The 24,525-nt window shown below is 43.3% G+C and overlaps 1 protein-coding gene across 2 annotated transcripts in view; it reads right to left on the bottom strand.

Moving 5' to 3' along the window:
- BICC1 (BicC family RNA binding protein 1) overlaps positions 1-24,525 on the bottom strand; it is a 242,065-nt gene that overhangs the window by 122,680 nt on the left and 94,860 nt on the right. The gene's annotated exons all lie outside the window — the stretch shown is intronic.

Genomic DNA, 24,525 nt, shown 5'->3' with positions numbered 1-24,525 from the left:
CCTGATTATTATTATTATTTGCTTAACTCTCGGGGTCCCTTTTTTTCCCCCTCTCAACAACCTTGGTCTCCTCCTTAACTCCCCCACCAGAATTTTTTCTCCGGTGGGTTTTTTTTTGTGGAGGTGGGCGGGGGGAGAGTGTTCGGTATTTTTGGTTAAACCATCTGGCAACCCTAACTAGAGACAATGGAATGAACCCACTGACTTCAGTGGGAGATGGATCAGTCTCATAGTGACAATTTCTTGGCTTTAAAAACTATTTTTTAGGAGCTACATCAATTTACTCCAGTAAATGATGAGGCTACGTACTGTTCAGCAACTGATTTGCTATTGTGCTCTCCAGATTACAATTTAATAATGATCTGTGATATTTCTTGTGTGTGTCGGGGGGACAGGAGCTGCAAACAGGAGAGTTTAAGAGGGAGAGCAAGAGATACTGCCGCTGAACAGGCTACCAGGTTAGAGTGAGAGTACTCGCTTTTGGTGTGAGTGAGTTTGCTCGACTGTTTGAATTTTGATTTCAGGTGACTGCAGTTTCAGTTTCAGCTGCTGTGGCAGATGGGACTGAGTGCCTGACATTTGTTCCCTTGATTGCCTCTGATCAGCCTTCCCCTCTGTGACTCACGAGGGGGCAGGCCAGACCTAGGCAAGCAGGCTTTAAAAGCCAGAGGCAAAGCGACCAGGGGAGCGAGGAAGATAAAGGACTGCAGACTGGGGAGTTTAAGAGAGAGTTTCACAGAGGGAGGCCTACAACACCTGCGCCAGCACTGCTTCTGTCTCCTCCACCTACGCCTGTAGCCAGACAGAGCGCCTGAGCATGGATGCCTCTACCCAAATCCTGGTGTGGTTTTGCAGGGACTGTGGCTTGCAATTTCCACTTACTGATATCCAGGCTGGGGAGACCATCCAATGCGAAAGGTGTGCAGCAGACAGTGCTCCGCCCCTGCTCCGAACTCTCCCGCCACGGTACTAGGAAACGGTTAAGCTCTTCTTGATACAGGAGATAAGGAATCACCCCCTACAACAGGAGGAGGAGAAACCTCATGCCCCCAAGGCTGGGAGCCCTGCTGCCACCACTGCGAATAGGAAATGTAGTGTAGTGGTGGTCAGAGACTCTCTTCTGAAGGGGACGGAGGTGCCCATCTGTCGCCCTGACATTTCATCTCGGGAGGTATGCTGTCTGCCAGGGTCTCGTAGCCGAGATGTTACGGAGGCATTGTCGAGGATTATCTGGCCCTCTGACTACTACCCCACGCTACTCATCCATGTGGGCACAAATGATACTGTGAAGTGTGACACTGAGTGGATCAAGAGTGACTACAGGGCTCTGGGAGTACAGGTGGTATTCTCTTTGATCCTTCCTCTCAAACGTAGGGGCCAGGGCAAAGACAGGTGCATCCTGGAGGTGAATGCATGGCTGCGAAGCTGGTGTCTCCAGGAGGGCTTTGGCTTTCTCGACCATGGGATGCTAATTCCAGGAAGGACTGCTGGGCAGAGATGGCGTTCACCTTTCGAGCAGGGGAAGACCCTATTTGGACACAGACTGGCTAACCTAGAGAGGAGGGCTTTAAATTAGGTTCAACGGGGACAGGTGAGCAAAGCCCACAGATAAGTGGAGAACATGGAGACCTGGGAGATGTGTCGGAAATGGGAGGGAACGTGGTCTATAATGGCAGAGAGAAAGAAGGGTCAGGGCAAAACTGGGAGGCAAGATCAAATCAGTATCTTAGATGCTTATATGCAAGTGCGAGAAGTATGGGTAATAAGCAGGAAAAAATGGAAGTGCTAATAAATAAATACAACTATGACATTGTTGGCATCACAGAAACTTGGTGGGATAATACACGATAGGAATGTTGGTATGGAAGGGTACAGCTTGCTCAGGAAGGATAGACAGGGAAAAAAGGGAGGAGGTGTTGCCTTGTATATTAAAAATGTACACACTTGGACAGGAATGGAGATGGACATAGGAGATGAAAGTGTTGAGAGTCTCTGGGTTATGATAAAAGGAGTAAAGAACATGCTAGGAGACTACTACAGGCCACCTACCCAGGTAGAAGAGGTGGATGAGGTGGATGAGGCTTTTTTTAAACAACTAACAAAATCATCCAAAGCCCAAGATTTGGTGGTGATGGGGGCTTCAACTATCCAGATACATGTTGGGAAAATAACACAGCAGGGCACAGACTATCCAATAAGCTCTATGACTGCATTGGAGACAACTTTTTTTTTCTTCTCAGAAGGTTGAAAAAGCTACCGGGGGAAGCTGTTCTAGATTTGATTTTAACAAATAGGGAGGTACTGGTTGAGAATTTTAAAGTGGAAGGCAGCTTGGGTAAAAGTGATCATGAAATCATACAGTTCGCAATTCTAAGGAATGGTAGAAGGGAGAACAGCAAAATAGAGACAATGGATTTCAGGAAGGCAGACTTTGGTAAGCTCAGAGAGCTGATAGGTAAGGTCCCATGGGAATCAAAACTGAGGGGAGAAACAACTGAGGAGAGTTGGCAGTTTTTCAAAGGGACATTATTAAGGGCCCAAAAGCAAGCTATTCCGTGGCGTCGGAAAGATAGAAAATATGGCAAAAGGCCACCTTGGTTTAAACCACGAGATCTTGCATGATCTAAAAATAAAAAAGGATTCATATAAAAAAATGGAAACTAGGACAAATTACAAAGGCTGAATATAGGCAAACAACACAGGAATGCACGAGCAAGATTAGAAAGGCAAAGGCACAAAATGAGCTCAAACTAGCTACAGGAATAAAGGGAAACAAGAAGACTTTTTATAAATACATTAGGAGCAAGAGGAAAACCAAGGACAGGGTAGGCCCACTGCTCAGTGAGGAGGGAGAAACAGTAACAGGAAACCTGGAAATGGAAGAGATGCTTAATGACTTCTTTGTTTCGGTCTTCACCGAGAAGGCTGAAAGAATGCCTAACATAGTGAATGCTAGTTAGAAGGGGGTAGGTTTAGAAGATAAAATTTAAAAAGCACATGTTAAAAATCATCTAGAAAAGTTAGATGTCTGCAAGTCACTAGGGCCTGATGAAATGCATCCTAGAATACTCAAGGAGCTGACAGAGGAGGTATCTGAGCCTCTAGCTATCATCTTTGGAAAATTATGGGAGACAGGAGAGATTCCAGAAGACTGGAAAAGGGCTAATATAGTGCCCATTTATAAAAAGGGAATAAGAACAACCCAGGAAACTACAGACCAGTTAGTTTAATTTCTGTGCCAGGGAAGATAATGAAGCAAGTAATTAAGGAAATCATCTGTCAACACTTGGAAAGTGGCAAGGTGATAGGTAACAGCTAGCATGTATTTGTAAAGAACAAATCATGTCAAACCAATCTGACAGCTTTCTTTGATAGGATAACGAGTCTTGTGGGTAAGGGAGAAGCGATTGATGTAGTATACCTAGACTTTAGTAAGGCGTTTGATATGGTCTCTCATGATATTCTTATCAATAAACTAGGCAAATACAACTTAGATGGGGCTATTATAAGGTGGGTGCATAACTGGCTGGATAACCGTACTCAGCGAGTAGTTATTAATGGTTCCCAATCCTGCTAGAAAGGTATAACAAGTGGGGTTCCGCGGGGTCTGTTTTGGGACCGGCTCTGTTCAATATCTTCATCAACGATTTAAATATTGGCATTGAACGTATGCTTATTAAGTTTGCAGATGATACAAAGCTGGAAGGGGTTGCGACTGCTCCAGAGGAGCATAATTCAAAATGATCTGGACAAACTGGATAAATGGTTTGAGGTAAACAGGATGAAGTTTAATAAAGACAAATGCAAAGTGCTCCACTTAGGGAGGAACAATCAGTTTCACACATACAGAATGGGAAGCGACTATCTAGGAAGGAGTACGGCAGAAAGGAATCTAGGGGTTATAGTGGACCACAAGCTAAATATGAGTCAATGGTGTGATGCTGTTGCAAAGAAAGCAAACATGATTCTGGGATGCATTAACAGGTGTGTTGTGAGTGAGACACGAGACGTCATTCTTCCGCTCTACTCTGCGCTGGTTAGGCCTCAGTTGGAGTACTGTGTCCAGTTCTGGGCACCGCATTTCAAGAAAGATGTGGAGAAATTGGAGAGGATCCAGAGAAGAGCAACAAGAATGATTAAAGGCCTAGAGAACATGACCTATGAAGAAAGGCTGAAAGAATTGGATTTGTTTAGTTTAGAAAAGAGAAGATTGAGGGGGGACATGATAGCAGTTTTCAGCTATCTAAAAGTGTTTCATAAGGAGGAGGGAGAAAAAAACTTATTTATCTTGGCGCCTCTGAGGATAGAATAAGAAGCAATGGGCTTAAACTGCAGCAAGGGAGGTTTAGGTTGGACATTAGGAAAAAGTTCCTAACTGTCAGGGTGGTTAAACACTGGAATAAATTGCCCATGGAGGTTGTGGAATCCCCATCTCTGGAGATATTTAAGAGTAGGTTAGATAACTGTCTATCAGGGATGGTCTAGACAGTATTTGGTCCTGCCATGAGGGCAGGGTACTGGACTCGATGACCTCTCAAGGTACCTTCCAGTCCTAGTATTTTATGATATTTCATAGTTTCAATGGCTACCTTTTCAATTACACTAACAGCAAAATTTTTGTAACTCAAACAACACAACTGATACAGTAATGCTTCTGAATACTTTTTATAAACGAGTATTTTTAAAAATACTTGTTTATTGAGCTGGATATTTTGACAAGAAAAAAATGTACTTAGAAATTGGAAAAAAATGCCACACATCAACAGTGACCTCCAGTGGTCTGGCAATCTCAGCACTATGTAAAATGAATATATAAAAATAAAAATTTAAATTTCAAAAAGAAATAGCCAGAGCATTTGAAAAAGGAAAACTAATACATTAGGAGAACCACAAATACCAACATTCAATCAATCCCTTATAGTAGAGGTTGGACCTCCCTTGTCCAGCACCCTCAGGACTTGACCAGTCCTGCACTAAGGGATTTGCCAGACCAGGGGAGGTCACTTTACTCCTGGCTCATGCTCCCCTAATGCCACCAGATTAGGGCAGCCTGGCCGGCTGCTGCCCCAGCCCTGGGGCTTTCATCTGCTACTGGCCCCGCTACTGCCAGGGCCAGAGTGGCATGGCCGGAACTCTACAGCCGCTTGGCACCACAGTCAGGGCTCCATGGCCCCAACAGGGGCTAGGGCCAGAGTTCCACAACTACTGCTGGGATCGCAACTCCCTGGCTGTGTCCAGAGCTCCTTGACTGCTCCTGGGGTTGCAGTTCCCTGGCTGTAATTGGAGCTCCGCAGCCACTGGGGCTAGAACTCCGCACCATGCTGTGCCTGCCCCACATTGGGCTTCCAGCTGAGTCGCCGGTCCCCCCAATCACGCTCCTGCCCTGCTGCCAGACCTCCATGTTCCTGGGCTCTGTGATCCAGGGATATCCCTGGTTGTGCCAGACCATGGATATTGCTAGACCAGAGTGTCCCAGTTAAGGGAGGTACAACCTGTAGCAATATCCAGAAACAAAAAACTAATTTAAGAATTCCTAAACGTATTCTCTTTGCTGCCCAAATCAATAATAGAATTCTTGTACAATCAGAATTTCTACATTAGCAGACCATGTGGAAAGACTGAAAATGTCAGACAGGACTTACTGTACTACACTTTGTATGTTTCAGCAACTATGGGATAATAAAATTCAGCTGGAGGAAAACATTTCCAACAGAGTGAAATTCTATCAGGAATATATACATATTTCTCAGCAGCTTCCAGTCCAGATGTGAAGAAATCTACTGGTAAGAAATTTGAATTTAGATCAACAAAATCTGTCACTCACATTGACTTCATTTGTATGCATTGAGCTCCACAAAAGGAAAGACTGGTCAACAAAGCAATTTGAAATTCAGTTGCTTGAAATCTCACTCATTATTTGAAGTGGTCGCACTTTTAGAATGTACCAAGTTTAAAAAAAAAATCTTTCAAACCCTTTTAAAACATAGGCAGGTTCTACTCAAATTTAGAAAGGAAAACAGTGGTGCTATGCCCTTCCTATCCCTCCAGTTTTAGAGGAACCATTCTGTAGACAGAAGATAAAGTTCAAGTTCTGGAGCTGAAGAGTGTATAGCAAGGACAACTGCATTCTCCCACATTCTTGTCAAATGCTTAACAGCACAAATTAATGCTAACTAAGGCCATATCTACACTATGAGATAAGGTCAAATTCATTAAGGTGAATTTCTTACCACCCAATTTTGTAAAGTCAAAGATTCATGTCTCCACTATGCACAAGAATTCAAGGTAGTTCAAAGTAGTGCATCCCCAGTAGGAAGACTGATGTTGATTTTGAGAACGATGCACAAGGTTCAAAGCTGTGCACTGGGTGGTTCTGGGTTCATGTCATCAGCATTCCATAATGCACTCATATATTCCCCCCTTTCCTCTTGCTTGAGATCAATGGGAAACAGTCTTGTCTCACCCTTTTTGTCCCTGGTTACCTGGGCAGATGTCATAGCTGTATGAACATAGACCCTTTCATGCATTCCCATTGTGCATCAAAGCATTGATGATCATTAGGGATGTTAATTAATGTATATTTGCATAAATGTGTATCCACTGGATTTTTTTCAGCAATAAGCCTAGGCTTATTAGTTAATTGTGTGAACAAATACACACTAACATCCCTAGTGATCACCTTGGTGTGCCTAATGGTGGAGTATGTCTAGAGTCTACACATGCCACTCCAGAAAGAGGATGAATATTGAGGCACCATGGACGTGCTGTTCACGCAAGCCCTTGAGCTGAGTAAATTGGAAACACTGCCAGCCTTCAATCCTTTAGAAAGTGTGGAATGCACTTTCTGATGCCATCACACAATCACAGACTGGTAGGTCCACATAGTGCTACAGCTGTGGAATCATCAGCAGTAGCTGAAAAACGTTCAAATGTGCAAGGCCACTTTCATGGAACTGTCTGAAATGTTTTCCCTCACCCTGAAGAGCAGAAACACGAGATGCTAGACAGCTACCAGTCAGCTGGGAATCAGTTCCAACTGGGGAAATGACCAGTGGGGACTGCTGTTATATAAGTAGCCAAAGCAATCAATACTCTTCTGCTACAAAGGATAGTGTTCTGGGAAAGATGGATGACATAGTAGAGGGCTTTGGTGTGATGGGGTTCCCTAACTGCGGTGGGATGTTACAGATGGAATGTACATCCCCATCTTGGCACCCAGCTACCTTCTCAAGGAGTACATAAACCACAAGGGGGTACTTAATGATGGTGCTGGTAGATCACAAGGGCCATTTCACCAACATCAATGTGGGATGGTCAGGAAAAGTGCATGATGTGTGAAGCTTAACGAACTCCTGCCACTTCAGAAAGCTGCAAGCTGGAACATTTTACCCAGACCAGAAAATTAGAATTGGAGATGTGGAAATACCAATTGTGATCCTATGGCTCATGAAGCTGTACACCAGCAAGCCTGGATTGCAGTAAGAAGCAGTTCAACTACAGGCTGAGCAAATGAAGAATGGAGGTGGAATGTGATTTTGGACATTTAAAAGGGAAGGGTTAGGAGTCTACTGACTAGGTTAGACCTCAGTGAAGGCAACATTCCTTTTGTGGTGGCAGCCTGCAGTGTGCTCCATCATCTGAGAGAGAGCAAGGAGGAAGTTTGAAATCTAGAAGCCTCTGCTCATTGATTGAGCCTTAATCAGGGGCAGGGGCAGGGGCTATCAGGCAGTCCAGGGCTTTATATAGAAGTGAGTCAGCGACCAGAGAGCTTGCGAACAAGGACTGATAACAGGGAGTTGAGAGGGGGAGTTTGGAAGGGAAATAGGAAGGGGGCGCGATACACTTACCATTCTTTAAATCTTTTCACTAAACTATATCAAAACTTCCTGAGCTGTGGTGGGCCTTTGGGAGTTGATTGCATCAGAGGCAAGGCTTTCAGCCAGGCCTAGCCTCAGCCATCTACAAAAGGCAGCCAGAGCAAATGCAGAGAGCAGCGAACAGGGCAGCGGCCAACGTGGGAGTCTGCCTGGGAATTCACCCTCAGACATTCCCATAGTGTTTGGTGCTCTTTTCCTTGAAGATTCTTTTTTTCTTTTCTCTCTATTGCCCTTCAAGGAGGCATCTGAAGACATCTGAGGATTCTCTCAGAAGGCAGGCAGGTATGGATGGTGATAGGTCTGCTGTTGTTACCTGTATAGCATGTGCCATGTTTGTCTACCTTCCAGAAGATAGAAGGGATTTCATCCACACGAAGTGCAAACTGGTCGCCATTTTAGAAAAAAAATTAGAGGACTTGAGGCCCAAGTATCAACCCAACGTTCCATCAGAGATGATGAAGACTTCCTCGATAGAAGGCAGCGTTTAAACCTGTAGGCACAGCAGGCTGAAGAGCCAGTGAGGGCAGTTCAGGACAAGGAAGAGAACTGGCAGCATGTAACCTCTAGAAGAAGAAGAAGGTGGCCAACTCAGGTATCCCCCATTCCTGTAGGTAAGTAACCACTTTCAGGCTCTCTCCACAGGCACTGCAGTGGAGAATGCTTTGGCAGGGACCTCTCAGGGAAGAAATCAGAAGGGAACACCATCTACCGGAAGGCATAGGACATATAGTCCTAGGGATGGGGGTTCCACAACCACCACCCCTAAAAGAAGACGACGGATAGCAGTGTTCAAGGACTCCCTGTCACGTTACCAAATTGGAGGGAAGCAGCCAGATCACTGCTGCACCCATTCATGGGGGTGTTGGCCCCAAAAATTGTATAAGAGGGGGCCATATGGGGTGTTGAATAGAAGCTTTCTGTCTGCTAATCCTATGTACGCTGTTCATGTGATTGTATAATGTCTGTGTGTGTAGTTAGGAATCTGTAATCTGTGTGGATACTGAATATTTCTCTGCATGTGATTGAGCATTGGGCAGAGCCCGGCCTATGGACATGCTAATCAGCACGGCCCTGTGGGACAATGGCACTCAATGGGCCAAGGACACACTTAAAGAATGAGCGGTGACTCATACCTAAGGGCTACCAGCAGGGAACACAGGAATAAGACGTGGGCCAGGTGACCTGCTGTAGCCAAGAAGAGACCAGGAGGGAGGGATAAATAGGCCATGTGGTGGACTCCATCTTGGTCTTCAGCTCAGCACTTCATCCCAGAGGCAGCAATGCAGGGATCAAAGAGCCAGAAAGACCTGTGGACCCATCCTGATCCTAGGATGTGCAACAAGGACTTTTAAACCAGCAGCTGTAACATCTCTGCTAGAGCCTGCATGGAGAACTGGGAGATTCGATGCATGTAATGTACTATTCTTTAACAACCTTACTCTCATGCTTTTCTTTATTGTAATAATAAACCTTTAGATGTTAGATGCTAAAGGATTGGCCCAGCATGATTTGTGGGTAAGGTCCAAAGGGTAAATTGACCAGGGATCTGTGGCTGGTTTCTTGGGACCGGACAGAACTTGTTCGGGGTAGGTGGGATTGGGTGCTAGGCCCCCCACTGTGTATGAGGCCCGGGGCCATCTAGGGCACGGATATTGCTGGGGTGTTGGAGGGGTTTTGCTCATGAGGCTTCAGGCAGGCAGCTGAAGCGCTCTGTGGGACTGGTTTGTGGCCAGTCTGGAGAGGTCACCAGTCTGGGGGCTGTAAGGAGCCCCAAAGTTGAGTAATTCGCTCTGAGCGGACGCCCTCATCTGTGCCCAGACATGGCCCGGTCCGTCACACTCCCTCCTAAGAGGAACTGAGTCATCCATCTGCCGTCCAGACCTGCAATCTCAAGAAGTGTGCTGCTTACCGGGAGCTCACATTCAGGATGCGACCAAGAGTCTTCCAAAAGTGATTAATCCTTCGGATCGTTACCCCTTCCTGCTTCTCCATGTAGGATATAACGAATGACCTTGAGTGGGTCACTGCAGATTATGTAGCGCTGGGAAGAAGGATCAAGGAATTTGAAGCTCAAGTGGTGTTCTCATCCATCCTTCTGGTTGAAGGAAAAGGTCCGGGTAGTGGTTGTCAAATTGAGGAAGTACATGCGTGGTTGTGCAGGTGGTGTCGGAGAGAGGGCTTTGGTTTCCTCAACCATGGGACTCTGTTCCGGGCACAAGGAATGCTAGGAAGAGATGGGACCCACATAACCAGGAGAGGAAAGAGTATCTTCATGGAAGGCTTGTAAACCTAGTGAGGAGGGCATTAAACTAGGTTGGTTGGGGGATGGTGACCAAAGACCTGAGGTAAGTGAGGAAGTCAGACACTGAAAAGAATCACAAGGAGGAACGAGCAACAAAGAAGGACCCCTGATTCAGATGGAGAAGGTAGGGCGATCAACTAGTTATCTAAGGTGTTTGTACACAAATGCAAAAAGTCTAGGAAACAAACAAAGAATTAGACACCCTGGCCCAGTCAAAGAACTATGATTTGATTGGAATAACAGAGATTTGGTGATAGAAATGTAGCCGTGTTAGTCTGGTATAGCTGAAACAAAATACAGGACTATGTAGCACTTTAAAGACTAACAAGATGGTTGACTTGCATGACTGGTTCCCTGTTATGGAAGGGTATAAACTGTTCAGGAAGAACAGGCAGGGGAAGAAAGGAGGAGGAGTTGCATTGTATGTAAGAAAACAGTATGATTGCTCGGAGCTCCAGTATACAGAGGGTGAAAAGCCTGTTAAGAGTCTATGGGTAAAGTTTAGAGATAGAAGCAACAGGGGTGATGATGTGGTTCGTGTCTGCTATAGACTACCAGATCAGGTGGATAAGCTAGACAAGGCTTTCTTCAGACAAATGAGAGAAGCTTTCAGATCACAGGCCCTGGTTCTCCTGGGGGACTTTAATCACCCTGACATCTGTTGGGAGACCAATACAACAGTACATAGACAATCCAGGAAGTTTTTGGAGAATGTTGGGGATAGCTTCTTGCTACAAGTGCTAAAGGAACCGACCAGGGGCCATGTGCAGCTTGACCTGCTGCTCGCAAACAGGGAGGAACTAGGAGGGGAAGTGGATAACAACCTGGGAAGCAGTGATCATGAGATGGTAGATGTCAGAATCCTAATCAAAGAAAGAAAGTAGCAAAATACACAGCCTGGACTTCAGAAAAGCAGACTTTGACTCATTCAGAAAACTGATGGGCAGGATTCCCTGCGAAGCTTATATGAAGGGGAAAGGAGTCCAGGAGAGCTGGCAGTGTTTTAAAGATGCCTTATTGAAGGCACAGGAAGAAACCATCCTGATGTGCTGCAAGAAAAGCAAATATGATAAGCGACCGGATTGGCTTACTGGGGAAATCCTTGGTGAGCTTAAACACAAAAAGGAAGCTTACAAGAAGTGGAAACTTGGACAGATAACTAAGGAGCAGTATAAATATATTGCTCAAAAATATAGGGGAGTTATAAGGAAGGCAAAAGAGCAATTGGAATTGCAGCTAGCAAGGTATGTGAAGGGTAACAAAGGTTTCTACAGGTATGTTAGCAATAAGAGGGTGATCAGAGAGGGTATGGGGCTTTTACTGGATGAGGGAGGTAACCTAGTAACAGATGATGTGGGAAAAGCTAAAGAAGCTTTCTTTGCTTCTGTCTTCACAGACAAGGTAAGCTCTCAGACAGCGCAGGAGGGGAAGGAGATGGACAGCCCTTTATGGGGAAAGAACAAGTTAGGAACTATTTAGAATAGCTAGACACACACAAATCCATGGGTCTGGATTTAATACATCCAAAGGTACTGAGGGAATTGGCAAATGTCATTTTGGAGACTTTGGCCATTATCTTTGAAAACTCGTGGAAATCAGGAGAGATCCCGGATGACTGGAAAAAAGCAAATGTAGTGCCCATCTTTAAAAAAGGGAAGAAGGACAATCCAGGGAACTACAGACCACTCAGCCTTACCTCAGTTGCTGGAAACATCATGGAGGGGATCCTCAAGGAATCCATTTTGAGGTACTTGGAAGAGGGGAAAGTGATCAGGAATAGTCAACATGGATTCACAAAGGGCAAGTCATGCCTGACGAATCTGATTAGTTTCTATGATGAGATAACTGGCTCTGTGGATATGGCAAAGTCAGCTAATGTGATATACCTTGACTTCAGCAAAACTTTTGATACGATCTTCCATAATATTCTTGACAGCAAGTTAAGGGAGTGTGGATTGGATAAATGTACTGTAAGATGGATAGAAAGCTGGCTAAAATGTCAGGCCCAATGGGCAGGACTCAACAAACCGCTGTTTCTACTTGCCCATGGCGAGTAGATTTCAGCCGGTCGCTCCATGCGCCCCATTCACCACTGCTATGAGTAGCTCTTGCCGCAGTTTGTAGAGCCCTGCCAATGGGTAATGATCAACGGCTCGATGTCATGTTAGTGGTCAGTTTCTAGCGGAATGCCCCAAGGATCAGTTCTAGGGCCGGTTTTGTTCATTATCTTTATTAATGACCTGGTTGAGGGGATGGATTGCACCTCAGTAAGTCTGCAGATGGCACTAAGCTAGAGAGGAGAGGTAGATACGCTGGAAGGCAGGGATAGGGCCCAGAGTGACTCAAATTAGAGGACTGGGCCAAAAGAAATCTGATAAGGTTCAAAACAAGGACAAGTATAGAATCCTGCATTCGGGAAGGAAGACTCCGAAGCATTGTTACAGGCTGGGGACTGAATGGCTAAGTAGCAGTTCTGCAGAAAAGGACCTGGGGATTACAGTGGATGAGAAACTGGATACGAGTCAACAGTGTGTCTAAGAAGGCTAATGGCATATTAGGTTGCATTAAGAGGAGCATTGCCAGCAGATCTAGAGAAGGGATTATTCCCCTTTATTCGGCTCTGGTGAGGAGTATTGTGTCCAGTTCTGGGCCCCACACTATAGAAAGCATGTGGACACACTGGAAAGGGTCCAGCGGAGGGTGACCAAAATGATTAGGGAGCTGGAGCTCATGATATGAGGAGAGACTGAGGGATTTGGGTTTGTTTAGTCTGCAGAAGAGAGAAGTGAGGGGGGGATTTGATAGCAGCCTTTAATTTCCTGAAGGGAGAGTCCAAAGACGATGGAGAAAGGCTGTTCTCAGTAGTGGCGGATGGCAGAACAGGGAGGAATTGTCTAAAGTTACAGTGGGAGAGATCTAGTTTGGACATTAGGAAAAACTATTTCACTAGGAGGGTGGTGAAGTACTGGAGTGGGTTACCTAGGGAGGTGGTGGAATCTCCATCTCTGGAGGTTTTTAAGTCTTGGCTTGACAGGGCTCTGGCCGGGTTGATTTAGTTGGAATTGGTCCTGCCCCGGGCAGGGGGCCGGAGTTGATGACCTCTTGAAGCCTCTTCCAGCGCTATGATTCTCAGTTACCTGGCAGGGTTGGTGGGCCGAGGCAGAGCACCCAGACTGAGATTTTGAGCAGGGAGACATCAGGACAATTAGGAGGGCACAGCATGGGGCAGTGAAAATCAGAGTGACTTTCTTTCAAAGTTTCTTTCAAAGTTTCATGAATGACCAGTTCTGAAAGCCATGCATATTGGTCTCAACGAAGTGACCTTGCATTCAGGGTGTGTACCTAGAACCCCTCTCCCTGTAATACAAGCAATAAAGAGACTATTATTCAGACATCATGCATTTTTATTTAAGGAGCATGGCAAGGACAGAAAAGGAGTCCATGGTGGGAACCTCTTGGGTCAGGAGCTAAAATCAGAAATGCTAGGAGTACAGCCTTTTGCCTCATGCTGCTTCCCTGGAGGTTGAGTGTGAGGTTGCCCTTGAGTCCCCCCACCATGTCCTGGGGAGGAGGCTAAGGAACTGGATGAAGAGAGAAAGTTGGTCTGCAATAGGTGGGAGGCAGTCTGTCAAGGTACATCTATTGGAAAGCCGCTATGTTTTCCATCATAGACATTAGGAATGACAAGACTGTCTCCCAGTGATTCACTTGCAATTCCCTGCACATGCTCCTTTCCTGACGCTCTGCTCACATCTCCTCCAATGGCATATTCCTCCACTCAGTTATGTGCTTCCTGTCCAAATGGGAAGATTACATTTGCTCCTTGAACATGTCTTCCCCTTATTAGTTTTCGCCTTCAGCATTGTGGAAGACAGACACTTGATGGAACTAGAGGAACGCTGCAGGCTCAGTACTGTTCCCACAAACAAAAAGTTACAAGGGTGCACATTACAGGAGATGTACTGTGGAGCCCAAAATCTAATTTGTTAACATACAATGATGGTCTCTCCAAAGACAGGGAGATGTGTTCTGTGCCAGGACAAATTATGCTTCAAAGTGGCCACTATACAGCAGGTACACAACAGAGTTCTCAGAAGATCATCTGCAATCTGTTTGGTGGCAAGCAATGCCAAGGACCTGCCAGGGCATGATCGTGTGGGTGGGAGCGGGATGGATTCCAGGTGTGCAAGCAGGGTGGCAGCTGACTTTCTACCACTGTGTCTGCCACACCCCGCTTGCCAGGAGCATGCGACTATCCTCCTTCTCACAGGAGCCTGCACACAGGAGTAGGGACGAGGTCCAGTTGTGCCGACAGGGTAGGATAGCAGGCTCATGCGGCACTTCTTGGTGTTCGGCATACATAGCTTCCTAGAGAGCACTACTTTCCTCCTTCCTGCAGGAGCCTGCGGGTGGTGAGGGCGAGAGAGAGAGGCAGGGAGGGAGGGGCCCCAGAGGCTGAAGCTATGCTTCACTGGGGATGGGCCAATGGGGGCTAGCAGCAGAGGCAGCAGCTGATGGCTTCCCCTCCCTCATCCAGGTTGCCATGTGAGATATCAGTTTTCTCCGAGTCACACAGAGAGATAGGAAGCTGATGCTGACTGAATGTGACCAACAACCTGATCCTTATGCTGCAGTGCTTGGTGCTGCAATGATGCCAGACCACTTCTTGCTGGCTTGATTTGGGAAAGTGTCCTACTGTGGAGGACAGAATGAGGCTGGCCTCCCCAGAAACCTTGTGAGAAGGATTAAAGAAGTGAGGATTAAAGAGCTTCATGGAGGTTTCCTGCTCCATCTCCAGACATATTAACATTCTGTCCTGGGCCCCTTGGGCTGTGTAGGTGCAGAGTATGCCATGAATTGCACTCAGTTATTTAACACACTTGTAGCAATATAAAAAATGTCAACTCACCAGAAGTGTCCTCCCCAGGATTAGTGCCTGACTCTGATACATCCTAGGAGGAGGGGATTATCTTCAAGATTATAAAAAAGGTCTAGACCATCAGTCAGACTGGGTACCCACTTGCCTGCTGACCATTCTTCTCTTCCTCCATCATACTTTCCACACATTGCTACCCGGACTGTTTTGGGAGGATCTCACAGTCTGGCATGGGAGGCTGGTCAGGCCCGCCCCCCCCTCTTAAAATGAATGCAGCTGCCTGCAGAAGCAGCATCTTTGCGGCAATGCGCCATACTGTCCATTTGCCTCTTTTGTCTTTGGTAGGACTGCCTCAAGGGCTATTAGCTTGGATGGGTAGAAATGCTGTCCTAGCCTCTGTTTGTCATTTTTGTGACAGGCTCATTTTTGTGAATATAGTTGTGGATAAAAAATTTTTATCTAGAATCCTGCTAATTTGCAGATATCTACAGATCACTTTGGTGGAATCTGATACAGAATTTTGTATCTGTGCAGAGCTCTACTGTAGGTGGATTATTTCAGAAAACTGAAGCCCATGACTAAGGTTCCCTCTAATTTTTTCAATCCATGTGCTAAATACATTGTGTTATGTTCACTGAGGCATGTGTGGATGTGCACCACCAGTAGAAACACACAGTGCCGGCTGCTGTCAGCTGTGGACTTTCTGCTAATCTGCTGGGCATCATTTGAATCTTTGCTGGGTAGCCCACCCAGCCAGAAACACTGCCCATGACCACTGTGATACAAGAACCCCTGAATGCCAACTGGCAAGGGGATGTATAGGGATTATGGGAATTTCCTCAATGTGGTTCATCTGCTCTGGTTCTCCTAAGAATGGTATGTAAGGTCTCAAACAATAGTTGACATCACACAGGTCATTCAATATTGTTGTAAAATGTATGTACATTTCCCCCAAACTGCCCTTAATCACCATCTCCTGAGGTCTCTTCCAATCCTATGATGTGATTAGGGTTGCCAGATGGTTTAAAAAAAACTGGACAAAAATTTGATAAAAATTTGTTGAGCGTAAAATAAATACATAAATAAATAAGACATGCCGTGAAGTAACCCAGGAGATTGGGGGGAAGGGTAGGGAGAGACGATTCAGGAGGTTGGGCCGAAATACCGTTGTGGCCCCTTTAATTGCTGCATATCCCAAGCACGCTTCTGTCGGGCACCAAGCCGGGCCCGGGAAAAGCAGAAAAACTTAATTAATATGTCCAGTATTTTCTCAATTTGTTTACCAGCCACAAAGTTCAAAGACCAGACTGTCCGGTTCAATACCGAACACCTGGCAACTCTAGATGTGATGGGGAGGGGGAAACAGAGCAAAACAGCTTTCCTTTTCTTAAAGAGACAGTACATGGAGTCTCTTAGGGTACGTCTAGACTACAGGCTTCTGTCGACAAAGAGCGTCTAGACTACATTGAGTTCTGTCGACAAAGCAAGCTGCTTTGTCGACATGGTAGTGTAGACGCAAAGGACAGTTTACATGCAATAACACCTTCTGTCGACAGAAACTCTGTCGACAGAAGGCGTTATGCCTCGTAAAATGAGGTTTACCAGCGTCGACAAAACTGCTGAGTTCTGTCGACATTATGTCGACAGAACTCAGTGGTAGTGTGGACGCAGGTATAGTTTTGTCGACAAAAGTCCACTTTTGTCGACAAAACTCTGTAGTCTAGACACACCCTTAGAAACTTACCCCAGCAGCCAGAGCACACAAACCATGCTTCATCCCACATCCTCCATACACACAGTCTGTCTCATACCTCGTTTCTGGTGCCTCACACATTCCCAATGCCACACACACTCTCCCGGCCACACACACAAAATTTATGTCACAAATATCTGTCACACACACACAGGATTCAGAAAATTTAAATAAATTCTTGGCAGAAATTTAAACTCATTCGTTAATGATGAAATAAAAAGATGTGGGCCAAGATGTTCAAAAGTGCCTTGTAATTTTGGTGTCTAAACTGAGACCCCTAAATCTCATGTCTCTTAGAAATATTAAATTGGGAGACGAAGAAACATGGGCCTCAAATACCAAGTACTTTTAAAAAATGTATCCATAAAATTTGAAACTAAAAACTGTTTAGCATATAGAAAAACACAATAAGGTAAAATTGATTATTTAACAAGCAAAAGAAGGAATTGAAAATTTATAAAGCCATCAGAATTGCACACTGTAGCTTTACTGGTATTACAGTATTTGTTTTGCTAAATATTTTCTATATAACTTCCACTGTTTCCTTTCAATTAACTTAGTCTCTTCCCGAAATACTACTGTCCTCTTAAACATTGCTTCGAAAGCTTAAAGAGGATTCCTGGTGATTAGCATCTTAGAAATCTCTATCAAGGAAAATGCAAAAGAGTGGCAAAAGGACAGGATGTTGGCTCAACAATAGAGAATCGTACACACATTTGGATGACTATATACACCTGCTGCAACATAAGTTATGGCAGATACAAATTCAGGGTCTGACTAAGATTACCAAACATGCATCATCACTAAACTAAAATATTCACATTAGGATTCTTAGTGGACAACCCACAATTTCTTAACTTTAGGAGGTAAATCCATACCAAGCTAGACATCTGATACAGAGTAGTCGGAATAAAGGCAATTGCTTATTTGGGCATAATATTGCTTGGGGTGTTCAATGCATAAAAGTTCAAATCAGAAGGAAAAAAATACAGGAGTATGTAGAGTTCAACTGCATTTTACTGAGGTTCCAGTAACTAAACTCAATCAATTGCCATTCATCATTTGTGCATTGATTCAGTGTTATGATTTGCTTATTATTCCTTTCTCAATTATAAACTTACATTTTCTCTGAATCCTTAAGATCAGGCAATGATGCATCTTCTCTAAAGTTCTCATGCTTTCACTTGTATATATTTTAACTACGAACAAGTCAATAAAAAAGGATTTTTTTAAAACTGAAATCATTAGGCCAAACAATATACAAGAGAAAAATCCTCTATTAAGACTGATCGAAGCAGTGTTTCTGTTACTCACTCGGTCCTAAATAAGATTCAAAACTTTTTTAACCATATAATGCATCCTGGCTGGAAGCAGCACACTTTATCCCTGATGACTCTGACCACTAATCACGTCCGTCCTTTCTGATTCCCAGATATCTGCTCCCTGATCCTAAAATAAATACTGTAGTGGTTTCCCCACTCCTCTGGAATCCCTATATTCATCTTCCCTTTAAAATGTTATTTCAAAGGACCATGCCAATCCATTGACATTCAGGACCACTATGGAATCATCATTTTGTTAAAACATTTGCAAGGCATGTTAGCCATGCATACACCGCCTACATGTATAACTGACCATCAAGATTTTTTGCCTGGCCCTTCCTGAAAGGACACTGGAATCTGCACACTATGTCATTTGCCAGGATTGTCAATGAAAGCACAGTTCAAAGAGAAAGCCTTTTTCAGTTTTGAGAAGGAAGAGAGGAGCCATTTCAGGAGAGGTAAGAGGCCCAATGTATCTTTCCAACAGCCACGTTTTCAAATAAATATTAATCTTCTGTAGCATTATCACTATTTATTCTCAGGGTAATCCATTTTTATATTCATAAATTCTATACCGGCTTGTAATACCATTATTTCCACACAGGTTTCCATTCAAGTGGTTCACAATAATTTCAACAATGTATCCCTTTTCACAACTGATGCAATTATTAAGACAGAAGGTTAAGAGACTACCATAAGATTACATAGCAAATCAGCAGCACAGCCAGGAATGAAGTCCAGCAATAGCAAAATAGTGTAGCCAAGAAAAGTAAATGACAAGTTATACCCTTTAAAAACAAGGCAAAAATGCTTTTTTCATAAAGAAATCATTTCACTGGAAGGGTTATTTTACAGTTCTTACCGTTGCAAGTAAGTCTTCAAACAGGTACATATTAACATTTGTAGGTGAAGTAGTACAATCAAATAATCTGCTATATTTAGATATCTTGGTACAATATGTACAACAAAATAAAGGTTCTTACTATTGCTATTTGTAATTCTCTATATCTCTATTAAACCTCCAAAGATTCATGAATCATCTTTCCCTTTCATAAGTATATTTAAAACTTATTATGAATAAAACATTCTTAGTAAGTGCTGGTAAGGCCTCGGCTAGAGCAATGTGTCTGATTTTGGTCACCAATATATAGAAAGGACATAGAAATGCCAGAACGGAACCGAGGAAAGCAACAAAAATGGTTCTTGGGATGGAACAAAAGTCACAGGAGCAAAGGTTGAGTGGACTGAGTATACAGTTTAGACCTCCTAAAACTGGGACTTCCACATCCCAGGACTCCTGGACCAGGGAGTTCTGGCTGGGAGCCCCAGTGGCAGCTCAAAGCCCAGTGGAGCTGGGGCTGGGACTGATGCTGGAGAACTCGGTAAGCACAGCAGGGGCCATGGCAGCCCCAGGAACAGGGCTGGTAACATGGCATTCATGGCAGTTGCGGTAGCGGGGCTGGGGCCAGAGACACGGCAGCCACGATAGCAGGGTTGGGGATGGAGACGTGGCAGCCCTGATAGCAAAGCAGGGGCCAGGGTCACAGCAGCCCTCATAGCAGGGCTGGAGCTGGCATAGCAGCCTGGTGGAGAATGTGGATGGCTGGGGATGGCAGTGGAAAGGAAAGGTAGTCTGGGGAATGGGTAGCAGGGGACCTCCTCTGGTCCAGCAAATTTCCTCGTTCGGGAGAGGTCAGGTTCCGAGAGTGCTGGACCAAAAAGCTCCAACCTGTATTTAGTTTGAAAAAGAAGAGAGTAAGTGGGGGACATAATAGCAAACTTCAAATATTTGAAAGGCTGCCATAAAAAACACAGAAAAAAGGTTGTTCTCTCTTGCCACAAAACAGAACAAGAGGTAACGGGTTCAAACTACAGAGATTTAATCCAAATTTTCTGGAAAAACTTCCCAACTGTAAGAACAGTAGGAGAATGGAGCAGGCTGCCTAGAGAGGTTCTGGAAGCTCCTTTCCTGGAGGTTTTCAAAAGCAGGCTAGATATCCATCAGTCTTCGATGATTTAGACAACAAATCCTGCATGTTGGCAGAGGGTTAGACTAGATAGTCCTTGAATTCACGTCTCATCTTATGGTTCTATTATTCTACATTGTTTAAAACTTCTTAAATAGTATAGAAAGAACTCAAGTAAGCAAAGAAATATTTGGAAAAGTAGAAACAGAAGAACTTAAAGAGCTTTATAAAGAACCTTCAGAATAATAAACAAGTCAAGCTTTTAACAATCCAGTAGAGAACAATTCTCTCCCTACCCCAAAGGAAAATAGCTATTAGAAACATTACTGTATTATAGCATTTACTCACATTTTGGAATATGACATACAATGGAACCTCAACTATCCTAACTGCCCCAATTATTTGAAACAGATTTCTAATTGTTAGAATTATTCTAGGTCAACAGTTCCCCCAGTGGGTTGTGACTCCATTTTAATAGGGTCATAAATACTGACACTGGATTTTCTGAGATCTGGGGCTGAAATTGAAGCGCAAAACCCACTCCCCAGGGCCAAAGCCCAAGGAGTGCAGCCCTGAGTGGCAGAGCTCAGCTTACTTAGACCCTGGTTCTCCCTTCTCCCCCCCCCCCCCCCCCACTGTGGGACCTAGGTAGGCCGTGGGTGGTTCTTGGGCTTTGTCCCTCCCGCTGGGGGTGGCAGGGCTCAGGAAGGTTCAAAATTTGGTCCCTATTCCAGTGGTTGTTTAGTCATTTTGGTTATCAAGGGTGCACTGAAGTTTGAGAACCTCTGTTCTAGGTATAAGAATTCTCAGCTAACAGTAGTAAATCAATTAGATATCCTGAAGAAAAGCCAAATCCTTGAATAATAATTTTGAGTTTGTACAATTAAACATGACCTTCACATAATATCTCTGCTGACCAGATTGTATGCCACTCCTGAGGGGGTGAGAGGCCTGTGGTACTAAATCAGCATCAAATAGAAATAGATGCAAAGTGGACATTCCTGGCAACAGCCACAGCTCAGGTGAGAAATCTATGAGGGCTGTAGCATGGCTGATTAGCAGCTTCACTGTGGTGAAAAAGGTAAGATCAGGTCCTCATCAACTTCCTTAGGCCTGGTTTACTCAACAGGGTTAGGTTGATGTAAGCTGCATCACCACAATCTAGCCATGGAAGTATCTTCACTTAAATTTGGTTCCCACCAACGTAAGTACAACACTATATCAATTCAGGAACACCACCTCCAAAAGCAATTTAAAGTCCCTGTTGATTTAATTGTTTAAATTAATGTAAGTAGGTCGATGCTATGTCATTGTCAACACAATGCTACTTACATCGACTGTCGGTGGCTTTCAGTAGCTGTTCCACAATGCCTCAAACTGACAATTCAATCAGATCAAACACTCCTGCCTAGACATTTCAGAAGGGTAGCCGAGTTACAGACTAACTGGAAAAACTTAAACAATGAATAGTCTAGCAGCACCTTAAAGACATGTAGCTAACAAAACATGTAGATGAAGAAGTAAGTTGTGCCCACGAAAGTTCATGATGCCATCTACATGTTTTGATAGTCTTTAAGGTGCTACTAGACTATTTGTTGTTTTTTAAACTTACTCCTGCTTAGGAAGTACACTGCCAATACAAGGAGACAAATATACACACACACAAGCAATCTATAACTACAGTTGTTACATGCTGATATAAGCTAGGTCAACGTAATCCGTAGTGCCCTATAGAACATAGCCACAACATAGCTTATACTGTAGTGGTAACCAACACCACCTTCCAAAACAACGAAATAAACAAAAAGAAGCTGAAAAGCTTAGGCAATACTACGTCAGAATTTGTGGTTTGAAGTTAATGAAACTTATGGTCCTAAATTACTATGGTACTTTTAAAAATATTAATCATAGGTGCTTAAACATGGACTTAGGAACTTGTAACAAAACTGTCTTATGTGCATTAAAAAAGTCACATTAATCCGTCAACTCATTGAAACTTTAAATAATTTTCCATTGTTAACCCTGAAGCAATTTGTTTCAAAATGACAAAGATGACACTATAGACACATTTAATAAAAAATACATTAATTGTGTATATTTTTGCAACTTGAGAAATTAACTTTAAATACTACCGTATGCCAAACAGGACGATTCATATGAGTAAATTTATATCCCCATTTAACTGTTTGAAAAATTAAGGCCCCTATTTCTGAAATATGTGGTGTTTTTGTTTTGTTTTGTTTTGTTGTGGGGTTTTGTTTTTTGCCTATAACAGTTTTGTAAAATTCAAATAAGACATCTTACCAGGAGTGTCAATTTTAAAAAAGCAACATTTAAAAATTAATTCATTATACACATAAAACGAACCATTATAATATCACACATTGCAAACAACCATTTTACCAGATCTGTTCGATTTCAAATCAACGATAAAAATACCCATGTGACTTAAGAGAAAAAAAAACACTACCTCATGGTCACTAAAAATCACTCCAATCTCATAATCAATTAAATTGTATTTAATAATGAGTCCACATAGCATTGTTTGCATCATATTTTTTTAAAATCTTAAAAGATCACCCAAATTTAACTTAATTGTTTTCACAATGATTGGCAATGGATTTTATAGTACTCAGTTTTATTTTCCCTTGAAGTAGATGGATTTGGATTTTGCTTGTAGTTGTGCTTTAGTTTTTAACAATCCACTAGTGACTAAATACAAATACAAAGTATAAAACTGTGTGGCGTAAAACACAAATTCTGCTTATTAAACTGTTTTCTCCAACAATATATTATTAAGCATTCAGTTCAAAAACACTAGAGCTTATCTGATTTCATGCCAGAATCATAACATTTAAACTAAGAAACCAGTTAGTAAAGGTTACATTATTTCAGTGAAGAATTATTTGTTTAGTTCACTTAGCAACTATTGGCAATTTTGAAAGGACATTTATATATTCAGTTGCCTGCCAACTTGCCAAAATGCTTTCAAATGCAAAGTAACTTTTCATGTTCAAAGTAAGTTATCAACCACCTTGCTTTATTCTTATGCTATTTTTATTTACCCATTTCTATTCTTAAAACCTATTTAGTTTCCTCAAAACCCAATAAAATTGTCTACATATAAATTAAATGCTTTCTGAATGCAATGCATGCTTGTATTCTCTTTTTATGCACATGTGTATTTAATTGCAGTACTTCTCCCATGGGATCTCCATATTTCACATCTCTAAAATCAGTAATTACAAACAATTCAATTATTTCCCCTTGAAAGCTAACTACTACACTACTATCCTCAAGATTTCATTGCAATATTACACCTTTAAACTGCTATTCAAAAATATTTAACTCAAATAAGCTGAATTGATATATCTTATTTTATTTTGAGGGATGTCTATACTCTAATTAAAACCCTCAACTGGCCCCTGCCAGCCAACTCTGGCTAAGGTGCACAGAGGCTGTTTCATTGCAGCTCAGACATTCGGGCTTGAGCCTACACTCTAGAACTCATCAACAATTTAGATATCGGCATACAGATTACGCTTATTAAATGTGCAAGCGTGGAGGGGTTGCAACTGCTTTGGAGGATAGGATCATAATTCAAAATGATCTGGACAAATTGGATAAATGGTCTGAGGTAAACAGGATGAAGTTTAATAACGACAAATACAAAGTGCTCCACTTAGGAAGGAACAATCAGTTTCACACATACAGAACTGGAAGGGACTGTCTAGGAAGGAGTACGGCAGAAAGGAATCTAGGGGTTATAGTGGACCACAAGCTAAATATGAGTCAGCAGTGTGATGCTGTTGCAAAAAAAGCCAACATGATTCTAGGATGCATTAACAGGTGCATTGTGAACAAGACATGAGAAGTCGTTCTTCCACTCTATTCTGCGCTGATTAGGCCTCAGTTGGAGTATTCTGTCCAGTTCTGGGCGCCACATTTCAAGAAAGATGTGGAGAAATTGGAGAGGGTCCAGAGAAGAGCAACAAGAATGATTAAAGGTCTAGAGAAGATGACCTATGAAGGAAGGCTGAAAGAACTGGGCTTGTTTAGTCTGGAAAAGAGAAGATTGAGAGGGGACATGATAGCGGTTTTCAGGTATCTAAAAGGGTGTCAAAACGAGGAGGGATAAAACTTGTTCATCTTGGCCTCTGAAGACAGAACAAGAAGCAATGGGCTTAAACTGCAGCAAAGGAGGTTTAGGTTGGAGATTAGGAAAAAGTTCCTAACTGTCAGGGTGGTTAAACACTTGAATAAATGGCCTAGAGTAGTTGTGGAATCTCTGGAGATATTTAAGAGTAGGTTAGATAAATGTCTATCAGGGATTGTCTAGACAGTACTGGGTCCTGCCATAAGGGCAGGGGACTGGACTCGATGACCTCTCGAGGTCCCTTCCACTCCTAGTATCCTATGATAACCCTA

Source organism: Pelodiscus sinensis, chromosome 8 (genome assembly GCF_052426305.1).
Source record: "Pelodiscus sinensis isolate ZL-2025 chromosome 8, ASM5242630v1, whole genome shotgun sequence".
NCBI lineage: Eukaryota > Metazoa > Chordata > Testudines > Trionychidae > Pelodiscus > Pelodiscus sinensis.
Note: the sequence above shows the minus strand (reverse complement) of the source record. Positions and strands in the feature narration are given on the sequence as shown.